The sequence below is a fragment of the Saimiri boliviensis genome, chromosome 5, assembly GCF_048565385.1.
Source record: "Saimiri boliviensis isolate mSaiBol1 chromosome 5, mSaiBol1.pri, whole genome shotgun sequence".
NCBI lineage: Eukaryota > Metazoa > Chordata > Mammalia > Primates > Cebidae > Saimiri > Saimiri boliviensis.
Window position 1 is genome coordinate 149,499,869 of NC_133453.1, and position 9,135 is coordinate 149,509,003.

General features: G+C 51.7%; 1 long non-coding RNA gene across 1 annotated transcript; it reads right to left on the bottom strand.

Moving 5' to 3' along the window:
* Positions 1 to 2,109: 2,109 nt before the first annotated feature.
* LOC141584678 (uncharacterized) lies at positions 2,110 to 7,190 on the bottom strand. Its single transcript, XR_012517917.1, has 3 exons — positions 5,746 to 7,190; positions 4,676 to 5,016; positions 2,110 to 3,866 (listed from the first exon to the last, which is right to left on the bottom strand). It is a non-coding gene; the product is annotated as an uncharacterized LOC141584678 (long non-coding RNA).
* Between the last annotated feature and the right edge of the window lie 1,945 nt (positions 7,191 to 9,135).

Sequence of the window (9,135 nt, forward strand, 5' to 3'; positions counted from 1 at the left end):
GCACTTCGGAGGGGTATCATGGGGTGAGGGCACTTGGGAGGGGTAGCAGGGGTTGGGGGTACTGGGGAGGGGTAGCAGGGGGTTAAGGCACTGTGGAGGGGTAGCAAGGGGTGAGGGCTCTGGGGAGTGTTAGCAGCCAGTGAGGGCTCTGGGGAGGTGTAGTTGGGGATGGGGGCACTGGGTAGGGATAGCGGCAGGTGAGGGCACTGGGGAGAGGTAGCAGCAGGTGAGGGGTTGGGAGGGGGTAGCAGGGGTGGGGGCACTGTGGAGGGATAGCAGCGGGTGAGGGCACTGGGGAGGAGTAGCAGGGGGTGAGGGCATTGGCGAGGGGTAGCATGGAGTGGGGGCACTGGGGAGGGGTAGCAGGGGGTGAAGGCACTGGGGAGAATTAGCAGGGGGTGAGGGCACTGGGGAGGGGTAGCAGGGGATGAGGGCATTGGCGAGGAGTAGCAGGAGGTGGGGCCACTCGGGAGGAGTAGCAGAGGTGGAGGGTACTGGCGAGGGGTAGCAGTTGGTGGGGGCCCTGGGGAGTGGTAGCATCGGGTGAGGGCCCTGGGAAGGGGTAGCAGGGGGTGGAGGCACTGGGTAGAGGTAGCAGGGGGTGAGGGCACTGGGGAGGGGTGGCAGGGGTGGGGGCACTGGGGAGGCGTAGCAGGGTGTGAAGGCACTGGGAAGCGGTAGCAGGAGTTGCGGGTACTGGGGAGGGGTAGCAGCGGGTGAGAGGTTCCAAATGGGTAGCAGGGGATGGGGACACTTGGGAGGGGTAGTAGCAGGTGAGGGCACTGGGGAGGGGTAAGAGCGGGTTAGGGCACGTCGGAGGGGTATCGGGGGGTGTGGGCACTGGGGAGGGGTAGCAGCAGGTGAGGGCACTGGCGAGGGGTAGCAGGGGGTGGGGGTACTGGGGAGGGGTAGCAGGGGGTGAGGGCTCTGGGGAGGGGTAGCAGCTGGTCAGGGCACTGGGGAGGGATAGCAGGGAGTGGGGGCACTGGGTAAGGATAGCAGCGGGTGAGGGCACTGGGGAGGGGTAGCAGGGGGTGAGGGGTTGGGAAGGTGTAGCATGGGGTGGGGGTACTGGGGAGGGGTTGCAGTGAGTGAGGGCACTGGGGAGGTGTGGCAGGGGGTTGGGCACTGGGGAAGGATTGCAGAGGGTGAAGGGTTCGGAAGGGGTAGCAGGGGATGGGGGCACTGTGGAGGGGTAGCAGCCTGTGAGGGCACTGGGGAGGGGTAGCAGGGGGTGTAGGTACTGGGGAGGGGTAGCAGGGGGTGAAGCCACTGGGGAGGGGTAGCAGGGGGTGAAGGCATTGGAGAGGGGTAGCAGCGGGTGAGGGCACTGGGGAGGGGTAGCAGGGGGTGAGGGGTTGGGAAGGGGTAGCATGGGGTTGGGGTACTGGGGAGGGGTAGCAGCAGGTGAGGGCATGGGGAGGTGTAGCAGGGGGTGGGGGTACTGGGGAGGAATAGCAGTGGGTGAGGGGTTCAGAAGGGGTCGCAGGGGATGGGGGCACTGGGGAGGGGTCGCAGCCAGTGAGGGCACTGGGGAGGAGTAGCAGGGGGTGAGGGCGCTGAGGATGGGTAGCAGCGGGTGAGGGGTTGGGATGGGGTAGCAGGAGGTGGGGGCACTGTGAAGGGGTAGCAGGGGGTGGGGTCACTGGGGACGGGTAGCAGCAGGTGAGGGCACTGTGGAGGGGTAGCTGGGGGTGGGGGCACTGAGAAGGGTTAGCAGGGGGTGGGGGTACTGGGGAGAAGTAGCAGCCGGTGAGGGCACTGGGGAGAGGTAGCAGGGGGTGGGGGCACTGAGCACGGATAGCAGCGGGTGAGGGGTAGCAGTGGGTGAGGGCACTGGGGAGGGGTAGCTGGGGATGGGGGCACTGGGTCGGCATATCAGCGGGTGAGGGTATAGGGGAGGGGTAGCAGGGGGTTAGGGGTTGGGAGGGGGTAGAAGGGGTGGGGGCACTGGGGAGGGGTAGCAGGTGGTGAGGGCTCTGGGGAGGGGTAGCAGCGGGTGAGGGCACTGGCGAGGGGTAGCACTAGGAGAAATACCTAATGTAGATGTTGGGTGATGGATGCAGCCAACCACCATGACATGTGTATACTTGTGTAACACCCCTGTACACTCCGCCCATGTACCCTAGAACTTAAAGTATCATAATAATAAAAAAAAGACAAAGCTACTATAAAATATAAAAATAAAACTCTTCCATTGCATTCCTGGGGAACTGCGTATTTGCATATTCATGTTTTTTAAAAATTAATTATTGGATTTTGTTTTCTGGCACTTTGACTTAGTTTTTGAGCCAAATGCATTCTTCTTAGAGTTTCTGAGAGGTTCAAACAACATGTTTTCCCTCCTTTTGATTTCATATACTTTTCCAACCTAGCCTGGAAAAAAATCTTTTCTAAATCCCTGAGGAAACTCTATTTTCATTGAACTTCTGATCCCACCAGAAGCAATATTTGTAAAGAGAAGTCTGTTGCTTCTCTTTACAAATTCAGTCTGATGTTACATCAAAGAAATTCAGATAAACATTGGGGCTATAAGTTTCAAGGTCAAAATAAATCCCTAATTTAAACTTGTCAAGAAGTTTTTGAAGCTTTTACCTAACTATAACAAAATCTTCAGGAAACAGAACGAAAGATAAGTTTAACAATAACAGGAATAACATTTGGGAAAAGTATCCAAAACTTTAATGAGCTTTATTAACATGTTTAATGCAGGAACGATATGACATCACTATTAATGACGACTGAGATCTAAGACGAGGAAGACTCAACCGATTCAGGAACATGTGGAAGGTACAGTTTTAAGACTTACATAAAAATTTCACAGAAGGTGATAATATCGTTCAGATGTCTGTATAGTCAGTGGCTTTGTTTTTCCAACAGTAGCTATCACAGGGCATTGCAAAAAGGACGCCCACAGTACATATTCAGTGAATTTCATCGTACTGACCAAGGAGGATTTTCTGTACTGCACATTAAAGTGGTTTCTACCCAACTGTTTGAAAATGAAAAATGTAGTTGGGCAGTGTTCATGTCTAAAAATTGCTCACAGCTATTTTTACATTTTTATGGATTTATTCATTATATCGAATATTTCTTTTGGTAGCATGTAGATAGCAGTTAAATGTAACCTTGAAGGTAACTCAATCTTGTAATATAAAGTATTAACACCAACGATAAGCCTTCGATGCCTTGTCCAGATCTCCTATAGCCAGATATATTTGGAAATTAGAAAATGTTGGACTTAAAAAAAAAAAGCAATAGAATGCCTATAACCATGTATGTCACACCTAGCAACATCTAAGAGAACACCATGTAATCAGACACATCAACAGCTCTGCAGTGAAATACATAGTGGAATAAATAAAACTTGTAGACGTTATTTCCATTCGTTCATATCAGGCTCTGCTGGCTGATGAGTTTTGGTGCCAAATTTATGAACAGCTTTGAGTTTTCAGAGCCTTAAAGATTTCAAAACTGCAGTTAAGTACTACTAGTGTGAACTCGCATTATTAATCATCGGCTGGAAGATAATTCTCCGTTTTGAGCTAAAACATACAGAACCATTTCACTGCTTAGACAACAATGCTTTGGGATGTGTTTTAAATATGCCATTGCCCTAACGACAGATTTTTGGACTTGATTTTTGTATATTACCTGTTGAGAACATAGCGACGATGATTTGTGAGTATGCTGACCACAGGATTCCATAGTTCACAGGTCAACGCGGCATGGGGGACCCTGGCCAGCCCTGGAAGTGCTTTGCTCCACCACAGGCCACCTGCCAGTTCCTGAGCGGGGCGGCGGACTGGAAAGACCAGAGTGACTTTTCTCATATTCTCACTGCTCCCTGGAGTCCATTGGCTATTCTGTGAGTAAACGGACAACGTATGCCGTTAGTAGAATAATTAAAAGAAAGTACTTTCTCAGACAATGATTTCCAATGCCTCTTAAGAATAAAGTAGCATGTTACATCAACGAAATTCAGATAAACCTTGGGGCTATACGTCAAGTTCAAAATAAATCCCTAATTTAAACTTCTCAAAAAGTGTGTGAAGCTTTTACATAACTATAACAAAAGCTTCAGGAAACAGAACGAAAGGTAAGTTTAACAGTAACAGGAATAACATTTGGTAAAAGTATCCAAAACTTCAATGAGCTTTCTTAACATGTTTAGTGCAGGAATTATATGACGTCACTATTAATGACGACTGAGATCTAAGACGAGGGTCTAATGTTCAGACAGTTGTATTTTAAGTAAATACTGTAAATATATTGGTTATTAAAACTCCTATTGGGTATAAAAGCTTTGCCATGTGAGACAAATTAATTCACTCTCAGAAACCCCAATCATATAAATGCTTATTGCTTTTAGAGAGAGTTAAATAAAGGTGGTACCATATAATCCCCTGATACTGGAACTATAAAAGGAACTCTTTCCCCAAGTATGATCTATGGTTAAGGTTAACTCCACATTATATTGCACAAATTTCAGCCTTTTCTTTGACAACTGATCAAAAAGAAAGGCAGGACTCAGAACAGACCCAGAAATAGGACAAAGTATGAAGAAATAGGTAAACTGATGAGAGACAGGAAAATTGGGAAAGACGTGAAAAATCTTCCCCCCGGGGAGCAGGAGGAGGATGCTTGCCTCCTCTGTCTCTTCCAGACTACTCACAGGAGGGCGGCAGCTTGGACCGGGCAGAAGGACAAAGCTGGCGTGAGCACAGGGAGTTCTGCGTCTGCGAGGCCTTCCAGACTGGGGCTGTCTCTCTCGGGGAAGACATCCTTGGTTCTGCAGAGATAGAGACGGCCCAGGAGGACGAGCAAAGAACAGGTTTTGCTTGGGCATTGAGCAGATCCCCCATGTGTGAGCACACTCAGGAGGGCGGCAACTGCCCTCACACAGAAGGCATGTGCCCGAGTGAAACGCCCTTTTTATTTCATACCCTGGGACTCTTGGCACCATGGCAGAGCCGCAGGAGCATGGGGAACTCTTCTTCCTGAAGTAAACACAACCTGGTAGACAGGAAACAGAAGTCAGAGAATTCTTCAAGAACACCAGAGAGTAAAAAGAATTTACTGGTTAACTGCCATGAATGCTTTTAAAATGAAGCTTGGAAATCCCTCCTGTGGTTTGCAGACCCAAGACATTTGCATCCTATTCCCTAAAACCTATGACTCTGTGACTTGACATGGCAAATGGACTTGGCAAATGTGTTTGTGAGATAGATAGGGGCTGACACAGAAGCCTAAGCACTGCCATCTTACAGAGAAGCCACCTGGGCCCCGGGCAGAGGCGGTGTTCTCAGAACTGTGACTGTGTTGCAATTCTCACAAGTGTTAAGGGTAAAACTTCCCACTGCTAGCCCCCTCCCCTTGCAACAAACCGCTAACTTTAGCTTCTGTACAGACAGCTTGCCTTGCACACCCCTGGGCCCCCCGAACAAGGATGTGGTTTTGCAGCTTCAATGCCTTGCTCCCCCTGAGCTCGGGGCCACGGGTTGGAGAGACATGAGTCCTCCGTGGCCACCGGTAACAAAGACCCTGCAATTCGGCGTACTTTTGTCTTGGTGTTGATTTTCTGCTCGCTCAGGTGCAACATTCTGGAGGCCCCGATGAGATTTTCCTTTCTCCGTCCATCACCAGACAAAAGCCGTCGCAGAGCCTCGGCCAGGCGGTTGCCCCCGCCCTGGAGATCCGTAGGGGAGGTGCCCGAGACGTTCCAAGGCCCCAGCAATGACTAACCGTGCTGCCGACGTTCACCCCAAATTCTTCAGGGTCCTGGGAACCTCTGGAGGTAAGTCTGTTCTGGAATCTGGGGATGGTCCATTGGTATCTGTAGCCCGAGTCAGGGGACTGGAGGCGGTCACTGCCACTCCGATCCTGGCAAGCCTGCCCGAGACGTCGCCTGAGGCTCTGGCATCTGGTAGCTGGTATGGTGGGTATCAGCGTTCGGTTGTTTTCCATTAACCTCCGTGTGAGTGTGAGAATGAGTGTGTATATGTGCAGTCCCCCGGCTGGAAGGCTCCGGGGCTGGTGAAGGCGTCCACCTGCGGTTCCAGGGGAGCGTCATAAGGCATAACGGTGATTCATCTCAGAGCCTGAAATTGGGAGGTGACCGGGCCCAGGGTTTATGGGGGTACACCTTAGCCAAGACGTCCTGAAATACCCCTCTGGGGGCCTGGCCGGGCAGGCATCAGACTGGTCTCCCATCTGGGGGACACCCAGCCTTGGTCCATCTTGTATGTGGGTGTGTCTGTATTGTGGATTCCCCAGTTCTGTTGGACTTTTGCTGGCTGTTACACGGCGGTTCAGGCCTGCTTCCCTTGCGGTAGAAAACATTCCACGGTGGCTGACAGACCCCCGGCTACGGGGAACCTTGATTGAGTTCACGCCCCTGGAAAGAACTCTGTGCTCTGCCCTTTTCTAGCACTGAGGCCTCACTGCCTTCCTCATTCTTCCTCGTTTTCATGTCTGAGAGAAAATTCTGCCCTTGGCGACTTGGGTGTCATTTTTCTCTGTCTTAGGAAGTCAAACCTTAAATAAGAAACGACCAGCCCTCTTCACCCGTTTAAGGTGAAAAAGGAGTCATTGTTTCTTCGGCCAAAAGAGAGGAGAGAGGACGAGAAAGAGAGAGAGGAGAGGAGAGAAAAGGAGAGAGTGAGCAAGAGCGAGAGAAATTTAATGCTTTTCAGGGTCCCTGCGTCAGGGCGAACAAAAAACCACAGGGGCAGGAAACTCGCAGCCAGCCTGGCAGCTGTGAGCTCAGTTTTAAACTGACACCAAGAGTGTTTTTTCCTTTCTCTGCCGACTGCCAGCCCCGCCCAGCTTCCAGGCAGGCCACACCACCTCACGGTGCAGTATTTGCATCCAAAATACGACTCAAGAAAGCTTTCTGGGCCGGGCGCGGTGGCTCACGCCTGTCATCCCAGCACTTTGGGAGGCCGAGGCGGGTGGATCACGAGGTCGAGAGATCGAGACCATCCTGGTCAACATGGTGAAACCCCGTCTCTACTAAAAATACAAAAAATTAGCTGGGCGTGGTGGCGCGTGCCTGTAGTCCCAGCTACTCAGGAGGCTGAGGCAGGAGAATTGCCTGAACCCAGGAGGCGGAGGTTGCGGTGAGCCGAGATTGCACCATTGCACTCCAGCCTGGGTAACAAGAGCCAAACTCCGTCTCAAAAAAAAAAAAAAAAAGCTTTCTGGCTGCCTTTGCTACAAGTGGCCTGTTAGCACAGTAGTAAAGGTATAAAGGTATAGGGCCTGCAATTGCAGGTTGCTGGTTCCAATCCTCAGGGGAGCCAGTCTAAAATTTAAGAGGAAACCACTTGGAAAAATTCAAAAACTATAGAACTTTATGTTCCGTGTAATTTTTCTTGCTTAAAATCAGCTCTCTCTATAGCAGAACTTTTCCATCTAAATTGACTTAAACCAAAAAGGCATCCAGGACCCTGAGAAAAACCAAATGGGGTCATCTAGCTCCCGGCCCTGCACCCCTCTCCAACGCATGATGGCCAATTTCAAAATGGGATTTTCAGGACGATATGCAGAAAGATCGCCACCAGGAAGACTCCGCACACTGTGTGAACTAGAGTGGCCGCCGTTTGGAGTGGGGTAGCCAGACGCGGGAACCTGCAATCCAAAATTCACCCGAGCAGTATGGAACGTTGTGACGCGTCCCTTGGGCACCCTGACCAATACGCATACATTGATCAGTGGCTGAACCTGGTCCGACGCACCCCCATCATGGTTCATCAAATGTATACAAACGGCTGCGGAGGACCCAGAGCTCCCCCACCTTACCCTAGGCCTTCTAGGCAAGAATCTCAACACCCCGCACCGGGCAGCACCGGTGGCCGGCCCTCGTCCCCACTGCACACCCGCAGAGGGGCCCCACACCCATCCGGGGTTCTTCCCCTCCAAAAGACGCTTCCGGTGGAAGGCAGTAGCCGGGGCCACCCATTCTTTGTCCACACCCCCTTTTCCTCAAGTGACTTGTACAGTTGGGAGGCTCAGCGACCTCTGTTCTCTGAAAAGCCTCAGGCACTCACAGGCCTCCTGGAGTCAGGTCTGCAGACCCACCGCCCCCCTTGAAATAACTGTCAGTAGTGACTTCTCATTCTGTTAACCACCGAAGAGCAGAGCAGAATTAAATCAAAGGCCCTTAAGGCCATTATAGGTCTGGTGCAAGGTACAACAGAGCAAAGCCGGGACCGGATTAAAGACATTTTTCCCTCTATCTAACCCCAGTGGGACCCCAACACCTCAGGGGTCACCAGGCTCTGAACACTTTTCACTGGTATCTTTTAACAGGGGTTAAGGGGGCAGCTAGGAGGCCCACACCCGGGCCCATCCTGATATATGGGTAACACCCACCATGGGCACCAAGAAAAAACAACTGTCCAGACCACAGGCTCAACCAGTGCCTAAAAAAAACTGAGTTGATAGTACTATTACTCAGCTGTTTCCTTTATATAATCCTGCCTGGAGTTGGAGCTGTACTGACACAGGTAGCGCTGATAACCGTATGGTAGCTTACAGTGGGCGAAACGCACAGAGCAGTCACAGAGCAGAAGCAGCTCATGGGAAAACAGCCAGACCAGGACAAAAGTCAAAGACCCCGGTGGTGCCGTCCGTGCCGGAAAGGGCCTAGGCTGTATGGCAGGCTGGGATCGCGGGCCTCTCCTGCTGAAGGAGCCGGAGTACTTTGCATCCAGTTCCTGTAGAAAGTCGGCCTCAGGCCTAAAATCCTGTAAGTAACCGAGGGAGCAGAACCCCTCTGGTGTCACCAGTCACAGGGGCTGTACACCCTGTCTTTTCTCGCTTCTGTGCTCGCTCAAATCCTCCTCCCATAAACATCTAAAAAGAAAAGCACCCGTCTCTCAGCTCCCAGGGCGTTAAGCTTACACGATCCTTCTATTTGAAATCTCCAGCCGCCTACTGTGCACGGCCCGCCTCCCTCCGTAGGTGACAGGACAGGGTGGACCCCTCGCTTGGAACTCTGCCAGCCCCAATTCTGTCCCTTCCAGAAGGGTGGATTCTGCCAGACGCAAGGACGGTGGTCCCTGAGACCTTAGGACGGGCCCTAGTTAGGGACACACACCAGGACACACACGGAGGACAGACACAACTAAC